The sequence below is a fragment of the Scophthalmus maximus genome, chromosome 12 (assembly GCF_022379125.1).
Source record: "Scophthalmus maximus strain ysfricsl-2021 chromosome 12, ASM2237912v1, whole genome shotgun sequence".
Classification (NCBI taxonomy): domain Eukaryota; kingdom Metazoa; phylum Chordata; class Actinopteri; order Pleuronectiformes; family Scophthalmidae; genus Scophthalmus; species Scophthalmus maximus.
The window spans coordinates 2,757,211-2,773,807 of record NC_061526.1 but is presented as its reverse complement, the minus strand read 5'-3'; the positions used below and the strand labels follow the sequence as shown (position 1 = coordinate 2,773,807).

Genomic DNA, 16,597 nt, shown 5'->3' with positions numbered 1-16,597 from the left:
ATTGCAAATGTTTTTTACTTTTTTAATTCAGGCTTAATGCAATTATGCATTTGTGCATAACTTTGCAATTTCATGTCTGTAAACAAATTCAGTGATTAAATGTTTCCCAATTAATTATGCGATGAATGCTTTAAAGAAAATCCACCACTTTTCTTTTTCAACCACATTAAAAGAAGCTGGTCTAATAAGGACAAACAAATTTTTCTCATGTCTGTAATGACTGTGATTTGTTTTTTCCTTGTGGTTTTAAAATTGATATCTGTAATATTTTACTATCTATATCACAGGCATAGGTGTATCTGTGTTTCGTACAGTGAATTGATGCAGTAGACTCCATTGTAAACCTATCAAATTCAAAAACTATTGAAAAAAATATGCTTTATACTCAGACACACTACACGTAAGACCGCTGTTCAGTTCATACTACACAACTTGTAATCGGACAAGGCCGATTTATGAATGAAGGCGAGAATTTAGGTGAGACGGTTCACGCTGGCCTACCATTTGAAACTGTTGATGTCATCAGCAACATATGTGCTTTTCCTGCCAAGACAAGTCAAATCAACAGAGGGCACTTATGCTTCCCCAGGTTTTATAGTGAATCCTGAAAAATAATATTAAGCTAAATGGCAGACAGCTCTTCCCACCGTAGGCAAAGGCAAAGTCATCTTTGCCTACGTCTACACTATGTCTAGATTTGGTTGGAGTACCATTTTAGGGCTAAATTAAGGCTACGTCCCGATGACGTCTGATGTTTGGTGGGTTGCATCATACAATTGGCAGAGAAATTATTCTGACTCTTTACAAATACTTAGTAGCAAGTAAAATCCCTGCACTAAAGGTGTCACTTCGGTTAAAGCACACAATAGATAAATTAACTTTAGCATCATAAGTGAAAGTACTAATTCGGGAGAATGCCACTGGGCTTATACAATGCATAATGTTTTCGGTTGCTGTGGGGCTAATTTTAAGTATGTCATAGATTGTTCATATGTTCATTTAACTGTGCAATACTCACTTTCTACCAGTGCAATTTAAATGTCTTTTGAGAAATCCTGTTACACTTGTTTACCCTGTACATATTCAAATGTTCTCTGTTTGCTGTAACTTGTGTTTATATTGCATGCTACTTATTGATTACTTTTTTTCACCGATGTTTCCATTTCGGTTACGCCCACTTGCTGCTGTAACATGGCACATTTCACCATAGTGTAATATTGTAACCTGTAAAGGAACAGTAAGGTGAGTGAAGAGTACAATATCTCCTCATAAAATGTAACGAAGTATCAAATAGCCTGTTTATGAGCTGCCATTTAAGTTGCAAGCTGCAGCAATACTCGCTAGTTCATACGGCTGCAGGTGCAATATTACCTCGAGTTATACTCCTGTTAAGATTGTTTTATGATCAGACTGTGTAGGCCTGTACCAGCCTTCACTTGGCTGTGCCACTTGGAATGGAGGGGAAACATCCCCGCTGTCAGCTGCTCCTCCTGCTGGCCACCCAGCGGCTGCGCTGTGAAGTGCAGCTTTAGAGCGCAGCATCTCATGTCTCCCGCTCTCTTCCTCTTTCCTCCCTCCCTCCCTCCCTCTCTCTCTCCATCCGCCGCCGGGAGCAGTGTGTGTGTCTATGTGTGTGTGTGCTGGTGTAACCTGACAGCGCGCCGGGGCTGCGTTTCCCAAGAAATGAGCTCAGCTCTCTCAGTTTTCTGCCCGTCTTATTGGCGCTCTCATTGTCTTTGTCGACAGTGATAAAGAGAGCAGGTACCAACTGTCCATTCCGCCAGTTTATTACGAGTTGCCTTTCTTTTTTGTTTTTTTGGTTTGCTGCTCTTCACAGTTATGTCAACACTTTTGGGGATGGTGGGGGGGGGGGGGCGGACTCCAGGTTCTAACGGAATTTGTTGTGGCTGTTCTGGTCTCTTCTCTCTTTCAGTTCAACCGGGGGCCTGTTTTTGGAATAAGAAAAAAGCATTGCTGTTTTCTGACTTTGAGAGAAGAGAGAAGGGACTCCTCTGGAATTTCCTAAGGAATTTACGCGGACAGCTCCGGTGAGTGGACATTTTGACATCGACGAGCTCAATGATTTAGAATGCATGCAGCTATTTTCTACCTCACAGTTTCTCATTAAGGAAATCCTTTTTCCATTTTTTCCATTCTTCTATTTTAATTACAGTTACCGGGGCTTTGCATTCTACCGCCTGGGTATATAGTAAGTGCACAGACTTTTTCTGCACCTTCTAATGATGTGAATTGCAGTCAAAAGGACTCTTGTTTTTTCATGTTTGGAATGAAGTGTCGGTTTGCCTTCCACTCCCAAGTTCTGTATCGTGCCGCGACGGGAGTAGGTGCCCAGGGCGCATATTTTTGCATATCTTGGTGCTGCGTTATGGATAATGTTGCGCCCAGCGTGCGCCGGTCTGCTGCTCGCCGTTACACTCCAGATGGTGGCGAGATATTTACATAATTTTGTACCGTCATCATTTATAGCACATACTGCGCTCAAAGACCAGAGCCATCTTTGCCCTCGTTTCGCTTGCGCGGAGGATGCCCGAGCACGCACGAGCAATTTGGCATCGCGGGATATTCTGCGTGCTGGTTCTGGGACGTGTTGCGAAAGTTTGGTCGAATGTTTCATTCTGGCAAGTGAGGACCTTTTTTGGATGGTTGACTTTTAATGTGTGTGTGTGTGTGTGTGTGTGTGTGTGTGCGCGCGCGCTCGTGCCCAAGGAGTCCCGATGTAGACGGTGGGTGGGCTGTGACTCACTGAGTTGACCCATTTCGCTTCTGGTACCCGACAGACTTTGTTGTCAGATATGGTGATTGACATGCATCATGCGCCATTGTGTGTCACCCCCCCCCCGCCAGGCTGCTGCGTTTGGAAGTTATCAAATTCATCTCTCCGTGTTAAAGAGTAATTTGTATTTGTGACACTAGGACTGACAAGTGATTCATATATAGCCAATTACCCGTGATCTGCAGTCTTACTCTGCAGCCCCAGACAAAAAAAAAGAGAGAGAAAAAAGTGGCAAGCCACTAAAAGGCAAGATAATGAACTGAAAAGTTTGTGTGCCTCTGTATTTTGTAGCAAAAGCCAAGCCAAGGAGAAGCAATCGCAAATGAGGGCAAGGACAGCTCACAGTGCCAGGAGATGTCTCTTCCTTGGCTTGTGTAGAGTGACAGAGGGCTAAGTGAGCATGACCATGGAGGAGAGGTAATAGCATTACGCTCTGCCAGTCATGAGGCAGGGCGAGAGATAGGCCACTGTTGCATTTCAACAAGCACTAAATGGCGAGGCATACAGGACAGGAAATGGTTACACGTGGGCACTTGGAACGGAACACCTATGCGAACACGCTCACATGGCTCAACGATACATCGCGGCTATTCTTAGTTATATGTTCACTGTGTTTTGATATTAAGTCGTTTTGTGCTGAGAGCTGGTAATTCAGTATCGCTTTCCTGCCGTCATTAAGGCAATTAGCATTGCTTCACTAATGTTGCCCTTGGGTAAGTTATTACATGATGCTGAGCTTAGCTTATTAGGCATAATATTATCTATCTATCTATCTATCTATCTATGCATGTGTTTATTGGCACCAATGAATATAGGCACACCGTGAACATGACAATAGAAAAAACTCAGTGTGTATAGATGATTCATGTGGAAATGATCAATTCCGGCTGGAAGACCAACAAAAGACAAAAGCACATCCTCCTCCGTTTTAAAGTATCACCGCTTGCGCAGCAAAAAGAGACGCGAGGAAATGTTGAAATGCAGCCGTCCCTTAGGCCACTTACCCCCGTGTGTAAAGACACTTCTGAGCACAAAAGTGGATTTGGATCGTTTGCTGTCAGGCAGTGAATTCCTTGCAAAGCTTTCCAGGACTAGACCCAGGTAAGCATGTCCCATGCCACCCTTTACCCAGCAGCACTCTTATTTTATACAGTACACAGGAAATTTCCCTTTGTCCTCCCTTTGAGTGACACTCCCAAAACCGCTCTCCAGGCCCACATCAATCACTGTTAGGTGGGATTTGAGCAACGGCTACTAGTGGCGAGCAGGGAAAACAGGTCTGCTTGCTCGCAGTCGCACGAGCTCTTCCGCCGTGACCCTCGGAGCCACAGCCTGCACTGCCAGTTGGGTAGCCGCATTTCTGCAAATCTTTTTTCTCTCGCTAATTAACGTAGGCTGCACTTGTGCGCCCGTGTCGACAACACACCCACTTTCCCTCTGCCTGCTGCACCTCCCTGTTGAGAAACGGGAGCAAGCTGTAATTATGCTTCATAAACTTCATCCAGGTGACATAATGGGGGCACGGCAGAGAAGGCACGGGGCTGTCATAACAGCCGCTAATAAATTTATATTCCTTTTTTTTCTTTTTTTTGGACTATGTGTAGATAAATGTTTGTCAGATGTCGAACACTACATATAATTTATCAGTTTTGAAGCTACATTCATTCTACTTCCAATATACAGTGATTCATATTTTTTAAAAAGCCGTGCATTGTAATACAAGCGAGCAAATACTGACCAATTCTTAGCAACAAAAAAAAGAAGAAAGGATAAAAGCATTACCCCCATGGAAAAGCAGCAGCTATATAATGCCCGTGTTTGTGCGGTGACGCCTTGATGGCGGTCCAAGGCTTGGCACGCCGAGGAGACGACTCCCAGGAGCCGTTTCATAATGAGGAGGCGCTGTCAGATAATTAGATACACCTGGCGCAGGCGTTTTCAGGAAATTTTGATTCATCCCAAAATAAAATATCTGCGGCTGCCAACATGAAAGCAGATAAAATTTAAAAAAAAAAAAATCCCACTGTCACATTGCCTCTCCTCTCATGGTGGCAATGTTTTTTATTCATTTAGCCACATCTTAATGCTCTCGGATGAGGCAGGGCTTCGTTTTTGTGCGAGCGGACGCATTAGCTGCCAAAGTTTCTCATCTCTTGCCGAGTGAGCTGCTCGCTCACAAGGGTGCCAGTGTCCCTCCGCGGACAGAGACTCTCTGAGACCGAATGTTCTGCTGCCGCTAAATTTAACAACTTCCTTCGCTGTGCTGCATGAGAACTCGTCGCATTTCTGATCCGGAGACAGCGCTGTGAAAAATACAAATCACGCCTCGGACAGCCGCGTCGACACGTGCGTCACGCACACAACCTTAGATGTGGCCGGTCACGTGTCTGCGAATAAGAAGAGCACAGGTGTGTATCAGGAGGCAACCTCTGGACGACGTGTGTGTTTTCCCTTTGTGCCTCGTTGATGATGTTTCAGTGCAGACGTTACATGTTTGGGGGTTTTGAAATTCAATCAAAATCATGCGCATGCACTGTACAGAGCAAGCAGTGAATATGCAACTCATGCATTCACTTCACTAGCCACACATAGGTGCACCGATTCACAATGATACAACTTTCAATGCGCACAGGCACAATCTTAAATCTAAATTATTTTTCTGTGCTGTTTATTTATCAGGCAAATGGCTCCGGTCATAAATCAGACGCTCATTACATTGTTAAACAACAACTTTTGGCTTCTTCAGGAGACATCAGTGTGGTGTCTGTGTGTGTGTGTGTGTGTGTGTGTGTGTGTTTATGATACAGTACAACGGTGAACCGCTGCAGATTGCTCATTATCCTTTAAAGCGATGTATTTTTTTTTCTGGTCACACTCTTATTTAAAAAGCTCAAGATAACGCTGATACTTAAGTCGGTATCAGGAGGCTATACAAATTACAGATTAGCAGAACATTTACTTCAGAAGACGCACTAGTCATACAGCTGAACTTGATCTTTTAACATTTATTAAAACATTTATTTAAAAGGTGCTCCTCGAACTGAGTATATCTGAAATAGATTTGCTAGTGAATTTTTTTTTGTTGCAATCTGAAATGAGTGTAATATTCCCTGAACTTGTCACCATGAATGTCAGCAACAGGATAATGGCAGATGCTACAACAAAGCCTAACATTAGCACGTTGGAAAAGACCAAGTCAAGCGACTCGCTACTATCAGTTACACTGCAATATCTAGCTGACGCTAGCGAACACAGGTTTTACAACTTTTCAACACGTCTGTTTGCTTTCTCTATTAAAAACCAGATTTGAAGTCATTGGATGGAAATAAAGAGTGCAAGATCTTTTTGCACAACACATCTAAGGTACAGCCGGACCTGAGTGGCCTTACTGGGCAGTATATGCCCCACAGCGAACACGATGTCAGCTTGATCACATCATTCCATCTCGCCCATAGAGTCTCCTTGTCAACCTGACGGTCAACTAGGGTTCCTTACCTTTGTTGCTCCACTGGTGATACAGTAAAAGAAATTTAGGTGTGAACAAGTGTCACAATATTCCCTGGTGGAAAACCGTGCAGTTTAAAATGGTGTCAGCTTCTAACTCTTCACAGTATTTAAAGCAATGTTGCAAGTAAATGCAATTTTTGCAGTGGCCCTGCTGAGTATATGAGCATGGATGGCAGTGGCTTGAGTTGTATGCGTGAGATGCTGTTTATTTTATCAGTGCTCTGCCTTTAGTCATGCTTTGCTGTCATTACCTTAAACCCACGACGAAGTGACCAAGCACAGGGCTGTCTTCTGTGGTACTCTATAATTTCTGGTTATCTAACTTCTCTCTCACCGTAGCAGGAGTTCAAACTCGGGCTCTGCGATGCATGATCTGTAATTCATCTTAGCAGTAAAGGCTGCGGTGGATATTTCCCCCTCTCCGCTCTGCTCACTGTATTGTTACTGCCTACAGAAAGGCTGCGTCTGTGCGGCGCAAGTGAAGGTGGGCAAAAAAACATTGCAATCCCTCTGCCCTGACATGACAGGAACTCTTAGAACTGATGGACACTGACCAAAGTCGAAAACGGGAGGAGAATGTAGTGGATGTGCTCCCCTGAATCAGAATCACTGACTGAACTAATGTCTACATGCACGGGGCAGTGCACACTGTTATGGACATGGGTACTACGACAGAAACGCAACCTGACGTTTCATGAAACACACAAAATGTGAATGTTCTTTGCCTACACAAAGGGCATGTATTGCTGGGCCCTCTGTATTCGATTGCACAAGGCTGTACCTGCATCTCCACCTCTTGTATGTGTGTGTTAGCATAGCTTAGTTCTTCTTTTGATGTCAAAGGTGGCGTCTTAGATAATGACACGGTGCGGGTTCGCGTAAATACCATCATGGTCTTACATCCTGACCTTCTGGTAAGCCACATGTATAGCACCAGGGTGTGTATATTTTATGACTATGCTTGCTATGGCCGTGGCATTTCTCTGCTATCAGCGGCCTACAGGATTACAGAGGGCACTGGTATGTTGAGTATTTGCATCGGAGTCTACTGGGATACGGGAAAAAAGAGAACAGAAAGGAAGGAACGCAGGCAAGCTGGAGCCAGGGTACTCTGTACAGTTCGATGCCGCTGCCTCTAACCAACATGAACTAGAGAAATCAATTAGACCTACTCGGTTGCTATCCAAGGGACCTGGACCATGGGAAAGCGTAGTTCAAATGTTCAAAGCATTTGGAAAAGAAAACAAAAAAGAAAGCAGCAGAAGAGAAAAGTGAACTCGAGTGGCAGTTTGTTGTATTCGTTGTCAGATCAACCGCCTCTGACCTCGAGATAACATTCAGCGCTCTGTTTTCCAAGGCATGCTTATAATTCCAGACACTTTCCTTCTCTCTCTCTTTAAAAACACTGTTGTAGAGCTTTCTCTCTTACTGTCCTTTCAGGTCAGTAATGAGAAAAAAGAAAGAAAGGCTGGCAGAAATGCTCCCTTCAAGAATATTTTGATGGAGTCCTAGCTCCGTTTTACCTGCGGCTGCTGCAATCTCTGTTGTCCCAGCAGCCTTAGATTCAAACTATTATGTTTATATTCATACCTTAGAGCCTTCCAGCAGAAACTTGGAGGTCACCGTGAACGACGTTTGGTTTCCACACCGTGATCAGCACCAGGTTTTTGTTTTGCTGAAAAGAAAAGAGCAAACATGTTGGACTGGTAGGGAACATACAGTTTTTCAAGTTGTATCTGAACAGGGTGTAGTTTAAGTTAAGTCGTTGTTTGGTTTTATAGAAAAACTCTGTGGTCCCTGAAGCAAAAAAAAAAGATTCTTTATATCAAATATGAAAGAGTCAAACCATTGTGGTGAGATCAGTGACTGGTATCCACAGTATATTATTTATTAATCGTATTTTACAGTCAGTGAAAGTACAGACACTGTGATTTAAAAATATATGCAGTGCCATAGTAGATTTAGACATCCTCTTAATCCTACTGACAAACTTAACGAAATAGGCCAATTCAAATATATGGAGTTCACGACGATCATGGGAAAATTATTTTATATAAAGAGATACAGCAGTTGATGCGTTATGCATATTTCATTGGATGGAGCTGAGCTCTGTACTGTAAATACTGCAGAGGTTGAGAGTCCACCGCGTGGATCTCACAGGACCCAGAGGCCTCATTGTCTTTGATCGGACTGAAAGAGGACACTTTTTGATCAAGCCCCACCTTGGACATATAAATCAAACCCCTGACAGGCTCAGCAGGTCTACTGCTGGGAGATGGGGCGTAATTTCTACACATGGGTGAAAGTGGACACCCCTGGAAGTCTGCTAGACTCTATTATATTGAACATTTTGAAGATGAATATCTATGGGTTGGCGATCGGGAAGTTATTCTGTGGGGAATTTAATTTGACAAAGAAGACGTGTCTCATGGAGTCTTTTAAATGATGTGACATAAAGTCCGCAGTGTAACGGACCCGGAATCCATACCTCTTTTTTGTCTGTGAGGCTGCGTATGTACGAGTCTACTATGGGCAAACATGCCAGAGACTTAAAAAAGAAAGAAATCAAAGGACATTTTTAATAGCACAATCTTAAAGGATAACGTTCCATGTACAATCCTGTGTGTGCAGTGGGCTCAGTCCCCTCACAGAGCACACATATAAGCAGCCCCACCTCACACTCAGCCCTGCTGTAGGTTTGGCGGTGGGTTGCTCGGCAGATCCCTGGCCATCATGAGAGAATAACAATGAGGGTTTTGGGAGGGATCAGTTCCCCAGCACAGAGCCGTACTCGGTAGGGTAAATGTAAGACGCCGGCTTTCTGAGATTTCTGCCAGACGACAAACAAATGGTACCAAGGAATGCTGGTTTGCCAAAGAGGGGGATTGCATCCCTTCACACTACGCCTACTGCTTCATCCTCCCCTCACACACAAACACCCTCTCTGTTCATACACAAGCCTGGTTATGTGTCGTGGCTTGTGATACCAGGTCTCATGTGTATCGCTGCAAGTTGATGTGTGTTTTCACGCCATTTGTTGGGCTCTGAGGCACCGTCGCCCACTTTGAAGCCAGCCCCCTTCCCTTATCCCCCTCCTCCTCCCTTTGTTTTCCCCTTCATATGTTCCAATGAGAGAAGGCTGGGATCTGTCAAACAACACCACGTCTTATGTCTGGCCTGTCAACTTTTTTTGCCCTGGAAATTCACTAAGCCCTGACACCCCACTGGTTCTTGAAATGTCAATACAGGTAGAGGCTAAAATACAATTTATGTATTCTCATAAGTATTTCCGGTTTTCATGTCATGATGTATTTTTCCTCATGATATTACTTGCATAATAGCAATAGTAACTTCAACTGTAATTAATTAATAAGGATTCATAGATAGTGGTAGATCTGCTTAACACATTTTGAATCTCTTTCAACGTGTATCTCTGCAGCAGTTATTCCTACGGATATGAAGTGTGCAAAAATGCAAAACGGGCACCACCATAGCAATCAACGGGCAGAGTGTTCAAAGGTGTGCAGAGTATCTCCATTTTAACCTGGACCACTCGAAATTGCAAGTCCAAGGCTCATTTGGCCAAAAGGTTTCCACAAACATTTCCACAAAAGCATAAGAAAAGATGAAGAGTGAAAGATACAAAAATAGAAGTAAGATACATATGCTAAATTATAGCTGGAGGATCTAGTCCAGTTAATTGAAAGCTGATTTTGGGAATATCCCAGATAATAGAGAGGCTGTAAAAAATACCCTAACATGTTGAAAAGGGCAGTTCCTCATTCAATTTCCTTCCATGAACACTACAAGGAAGACATATTGCATACACTGTCTTCAGACATGCGGTAGTCCAGCCCATGATATCGCTTTATTCCTGCATAGCACAGGAATAGATAACATTAGGACCCATTGAGTTTGGAGTAAGGGGAAAATCGATGAAAGGTGAAAATTCAATTTGGCCCAAAGAGCCTTTAGGCAAAGTGCAATTTGAAAATACATCTTTTATTTTCCCCTGGGCGTCTGACAGGGGCGGGCATGAGATGGACGGTGGATCTAACCATCACGGAAAAAGGCAGAGGTATGCTCTGAGGGAAAGGGAAACACCCTCATCTCACTCCTAATGTGCCTCCCCTTTGATTGTCTAATTCGGTTAGGGCCACGCGTCCCTTATCGGATCATATCAAAGGTCAGAGGCGTCCTGTAGACAAATCAATCTCGCCGTCTGAGGAGGCACGGAGGAAGCATGGATTGAGGGCGAGCCGATCCATCTAGTGTGCCCAGAATGAATGCTGGTGAGGAAAAAGAGAGGTGAGGGCAAGAAAAATTATGGCATCTGCTGCTCGGAGAGAAGTGGGCGAGAAAGGTGAGATTGAACTGTTGACTTGGGGAATGCGATATGCTCAGAGAGAGAGAAAACGATTGCACAATATTGATACCTGACTCACATTTAGGCTCATCACTGATATTTCCACTCGGCTAAATTGTAATTTTGCACCAAAAATAATATGGATTTCATTGTTTGGACGCAAGGGTGATTGAAAAGCCCCCCCCCCCTCAAAAAAAGGTCTGACATTATCAGGAAATCAAAGAGGAAACATGCTCACTACTGCCTGACACTATTAACCCCGTGCTCTAGGTGTAAAGATAATCCATTTCAGCACATATGCATGACTTCCCTCATTTAATTCAGTTTTGCTCATACAATTAGAACTCGTTTGTGCATTCGGCTGCCTAACTAACTGATGCACCCTGTGCAGATCGATAAATCATTAAGTAGTTGTTGTGAGCAAAAAATGCTAAACATTTGATATTTTTGCATTATGTATATATTACTCTAAATTTACTATCTTTGGATTTTTGACTAAGTGCAAGTTTGTAAGCCACAGTAAAAAGTATCCCCCCCCCCCAGTGGTTGACATATGGGTAAAATTCTAGTCTTCTGATAAATGTCAGTTGCTCTGTACAGTTGCAGTTGATCCATAATTGCAATCTGGTCCTTCTGTTTCTTCTGAAAAGTTTTTGGAAGAAGGAAAACTGTTTTGAAAAGAATAAGCAATTGATAATACTCAAAACAATCATTAATTTGGGTCACCGTTGCAGCATTGATATGCAGCTTTGTGGCAGGTATATTAAAGGTTGCTCATGAGAAATACTGCTGCAGTTAAACCACTTTTTATTATTCCTTCCTCTCTCTGTCACACTGAATATTTTCAATATCTCCAGCCCTCTTAGAATGCCCATTAACAAATAGTCATGATTAAACCAACGATGCGTTAACACACTTGTGGTGGGCAGCAGTCCTGGGTAAAGTTTAGAGGTGAGTGTAAATCATCCGCAGTTTAATGCCAACAAGATGTTTAATTTGCTCCCTCTGAGTGTGTAATTAGTTCAATTAGCCTCAATCCAGCGCGGAGAGGCAGAATGCAGAGTGGACCCAGGTCGCCCTCTGGTCTCCCCGCATTAAAAGGCAACGGTGTATTTCCTCCTGTAAGATTAGAACTCACTGCGCAATAACTCACCAGAGCCATTCCCACAGACAGGGTTGCGACGGCTCAGTGTGGGATAATGTTTGCTCAAGCAACTCTCAATGAGATTCAGCGCCCTGGTGACACCATTACTCTAAGCTCATTGCCTAGTCAGGTTGGGTGGGTCTGCCCTGCCTCCGAAAGTCGAAGTGCAGAGGCGCCAGCAGAGAGAGCCCCCCTCGAGACAGATTACATGTCTGTGGACAAGCGAGTATGCTTGCGCTTCCCCTCCGCCTCAGACAAGCGGGTTATTATCTTTTGGTGAGATGTTTTTTTCTCTCTCCACGCTCTCTCTGCCAGTCATGTAATGCATCCAGGACAAGACGCTCGCCTGGCAGCCCGCGCAGGTGGACGACGAGGCAGCTTACACGGTTTCGCTAATTGCAGGCAGTCAGTGAAACGCATCTGAAATGAAGATGATGGCACAAGCCTGCAGAGGAAGTCGAAGCAGCCGAAGCCTGAGCCAAAGTGTTTTAAATGGATTACAGTAGTGTGTCATTGCGATTACACGCTCCTCGCAGGGACCGCAACAAGATGAATTGTATTTTATGGCTTTACAGCAGATCCTTTTTCTTTCTTTTCCCCCCCATCATGAATGCATTTTAGTCCCTCTGCTACGTGGCATGGTCTGAATGTGGGATTGTTTTTCCTCTGAACTACCTCACAAACTATTAATCTGCTACATTTCCTTCAGGGGACGTTTTCTGTTTATCTCAAGAGTCGAATGGCTGACTGGGAAACCATGTATATGTTTACATTTTCATGCTTTGCAAACTGTATTTCAGACTTGTTTGGCTTGTTTTGTGTGACTAAAACCCTCATTTTACACCTTGTGTCATAGACTTTCAAAACATTCACTCTCTTTTGAATCATAATGTCTTGTCTGTTCATACCCTGTGAGCAACCCAATCTACTACAGGTTAAAGTATGTAACGTGTCAAAAACGTCACGGAAAAGAAAATCATTTAATAATAGTGCTTGATGAATGTCCTTCAGTCCGAACTTCATCTTAACAGAAAATCTTTAGATGTGTCCGACGTGGGTGTGTGAGCAGGCAGACCGAGTTGTGAAAGCTTTTGAGTCTGTGTGTGTGTGTGTGTGTGTGTGTGTGTGTGTGTGAGAGAGAGAGAGAGAGATAGAGAGAGCGAAAAAAGCGAGGTTAAATCTTGCTTTTTTTCCCCCAGCGCTTTCCATTAAGTAGGGAAAGGGCTCGGGGTAAAGACTAGAGAACTCTGCCATGACCTAGAAGAACACATGTCCAAATACGTCATACACAAACACACACGTTACTATAGTTTCACTTTTAAAAGCATGATGCCACTTATCAGCAACAGCAACAAACTTCCTCTCCTTGTAAAACAACAACTGGATATAGCTACCCATTTCTACTCCCTCTAGTTCCGTGACATACAGTCTTGGTGTGGCTTGGTGAGGAACACTGACTGCAGTCAGTGTGATGTGGGTGCGTATTACATCTGGTAGCTGCACTGGGGGAAGTAACCCCTTGCTCGTGCCCAAGGAGTAACTGTGAAAACTAGTGTTCCTGCATGGAAGCAACTGGGGACATAGGTGTGAAGTTGCACTCTGTGAAGTGGCCTACAGATGGTACAGGAAATTAGCTGGGAAATTAAACGGAGATGCGGTCCCCCTATGAATCAGCTGAATCTAAATACCCCGCCCCCCAAACCTTATATTTCTCCCACTATTGATGAAGAACTTTGCATCCGGTTGAGTCTTGTCCTCAAATCAAAGCAAAGGCAATTAGCAGTAATTTTGATCACTAACTGTAAAGGAACATCTTTGACATTTCGCTAAATTGTCTTATTGGCGTCTTGTTAACATTTAGATGAGGGGATCAACATCTCTCTTTATGTCTGTATAGTCTATGAAGCTACAGCCAGCAGCTAGTAAGCTTAGCTGCACCTGCACCACAAGCAACATTGACCTACAGGTACGAGCACACTAATATTATTGTTGTTAAATCATTAGGTTATTGATTGATTGGGTACATTTTGATCTTCCACGTGGAAATCCACAGATCTATGTCATCCTGTGCTCCAGGGAGATCTGCCTATGCTGCCCTCAGCACTGAAAGAATCCCCCAGTCTCCTCTTTAAGTGCCTACAGGACTTAATGCTCTTATTGGGTTTGTATCAGTGAACACACTTAGCTCCTCAAGCTAATCATAGCACGAGCGTCTATGAAATTTGATCAGACTTAACAATGACCATTGTGCGCGCCTATTGAGTACCATACAAATTAGCCTCTGCGCCAGTGGCCAGTGGGACAATGTATTCTGCTGGCTTTATCACATCGTGCCCTGGCCTGCTATTAATCTTGTGGACTGTATGGGATGAATTACTGCACTGAGGGATTTGTAAGGCTATGGATATGGATTACATTGTCTAAGAATATATTTGAATTGGTCTCTGAGTGTAATTCCAGCGGACTGAGATTAAATTGAGTTGATAAAAGTCTGCTGTAACAAACCACATTATTATTGCCCTTGTCAGTCTGTTGCGCATGGCTCCCATAGCCCCGTTCATCTACAAAGGGTCTGCATATTGGATTGTATTTCGTAAGTACAGTTAGTGGGGATTGGCTGGAACGTGATTGCCATTTTGCTTAATCTCTCCTCTGAAGACTTGTGCCTCTTCCCTCCGAGCTCCTTTTTACTCTTAATTCTACCTCCTTGGATTGTGAATGAACTACTCACACATTTATGAACTATTCCCCAGCGTTAAACCGCTAACTGCCCATACTGAAAGGATGAGAAGCCATGAAGAATGTAACTTCCAGTTTATTTTTCTAACGCAATACATCCGATTACACTGTCACAGGGAAATGTCTCTCAATGCTCCCAGCACTGTAAAATCCCTACAGTCTTTTCTTAATTTAATCCTGACCTAAAGTTATTTCTTTCCTCCTCATAATTGAAAATGATATACTTAAATGACTTGTTAAGTGTTAACATTTTCTCCCACTCTGAAAGCATTTTGTCCTGTTCCTTCACAGTCACATTAGGAGAAGTGTGAAATCTGTGCTCAGTAGAGGCAATTTCAAAACCGCTCCAGACTGGAATTCTGCATCCCTAGTTGTGCCAAGGAAACAAAGCTCAGACCACAGCAATGATGTGGTTTCGTTTTTTTGGACTATTCTATTTTACCCATGGTGTGCATCTCCACAGAGACACACGAGCATCCACATTTAAACTTGCATGTTAATAAAGCGTGGTAATGATTCACCAGAGACACTTTCCCCCTCCCTGTTGCGCCACCTCTGCTCCTTCTGAAGCCCCCCCCTTTTCTCAAACATATGAGAAGTGGATGATGTCATGGCATGTTGGGGGGGGGGGGGAAGACAACATACAACATTACGCTTCCTTGTTGCCCCACTGAGGCAATGAATTTTTTATGAACTGCCCTCTGAGGTTCATAAACATTGAGAGAAAAGCAGGAGGAAGGCAGAGCAAGCAACACGGATGGGCTCGGGGGGCAAAAGGGGTCTCATTTCTGGGTCCTTGCGAGATGTTTTTCTTGCATCGAGCAATCGCAGACACCTGCTGTGGCTTACAGGGAGGTTCGCAGCTGTAAACAAGACTCAGACGACACTCAGTGCTTTTCTGCGCTTAGCGTTGACCCCACCATCCGCTTGGCCCTGCTTAATAATTGCCATAAATGCCTGGATTGCCTGCATACAAGTGTGGAGTGGAAGCAAGGGCCTCCGCCTCCATTAGTGGCCTATTTTTAATGGAAGGGCCAAGTGTGTCCCCTGAGTGAGACAAAAACTCTCACTGTCTTCCAAAGTCTGTCAAATAGACTGTTATCAAGGACCGGGCTGAGTGGATGTGCTACAAGGATGGTGATATTGAAACGATAATAATTCATCGAGTAAACTCCCAGTGTGTGTGCGCATGCATGCAGTCGAGATAATCTTTTTTTACACAAAATTGCATGACCCTTAAGGTAAGTAAAGCCAGTGAAAGCAATAACGTTAAAGCAAGAACCAGAGTCAGCTATATGCACAGCCTAGATTTTTCAGGCCATTTAATCATTTGGGAGAATGAATCCAACTCAGTTTTAATATCGGCAATAGTGAGGAAATGTCCAGATGGTGCATTGCGTTGTATAGTTGTTGCTAAAACTGTAGGCTACATGCAATTAAATTGTGTCATTTTATTCAGGGATTTGCGTTTCAATATGATCACATCTGATTTGTTTAGAGAAAGCAACTTTTTCTCCAGATAAATCTCAGTGGGGAATAAGTATATGGAAATCCGAGCAATAATTCTAAGGTTTCAGTGCATGCAAATTTGCAACCAACTGAAAATACATCCACACTGCCAGTACGGCAAACGTTGTGATTAGCATTGGCTGTGCAGACAAGGGCTTTTTCTTTAAGTGGAGAGATTAAAATGTGAAAGCAACTCCCAAAGGTACCCAGGGGAAAGCAGCACAATAATATACGGGGTGGGGGGCAGTGCAGCAGCATGATGACAAGAGATCAATGTTGCCGCTCATTCCCAGTGACACTCTGAGACTAATATACTCATTAGTGTTAATGCGACCCTGATATAAATTGAACAGGCTTTATTTTTAATTGTCCTGCTACTGTCTGCTCTGGGTAAACAGTGGTATTCAATGATCGAAAGTTGTCACGTGTCCTAGGGCTCCAGTGGCTAACAGTGGGGTGAAATTGGGAAGCTATTGTGAAAATTGTGGGAACTGTGTACTGTGCACCTTGAAAAAAACCCGCTTTTGATTCTGCAATA

The 16,597-nt window shown here is 43.6% G+C and overlaps 1 protein-coding gene across 2 annotated transcripts in view; it reads left to right on the top strand.

Moving 5' to 3' along the window:
* The first annotated feature begins 1,616 nt into the window (after positions 1–1,616).
* LOC118282529 (receptor-type tyrosine-protein phosphatase delta-like) overlaps positions 1,617–16,597 on the top strand; it is a 328,854-nt gene continuing 313,873 nt past the window's right edge. For both annotated transcript variants that reach the window (XM_047336023.1, XM_047336022.1), the window contains exons 1-3: positions 1,617–1,761; positions 1,934–2,048; positions 2,174–2,209. The gene's annotated coding sequence lies outside the window, so the exon portion shown is untranslated. The remainder of the gene's footprint in view (positions 1,762–1,933; positions 2,049–2,173; positions 2,210–16,597) is intronic.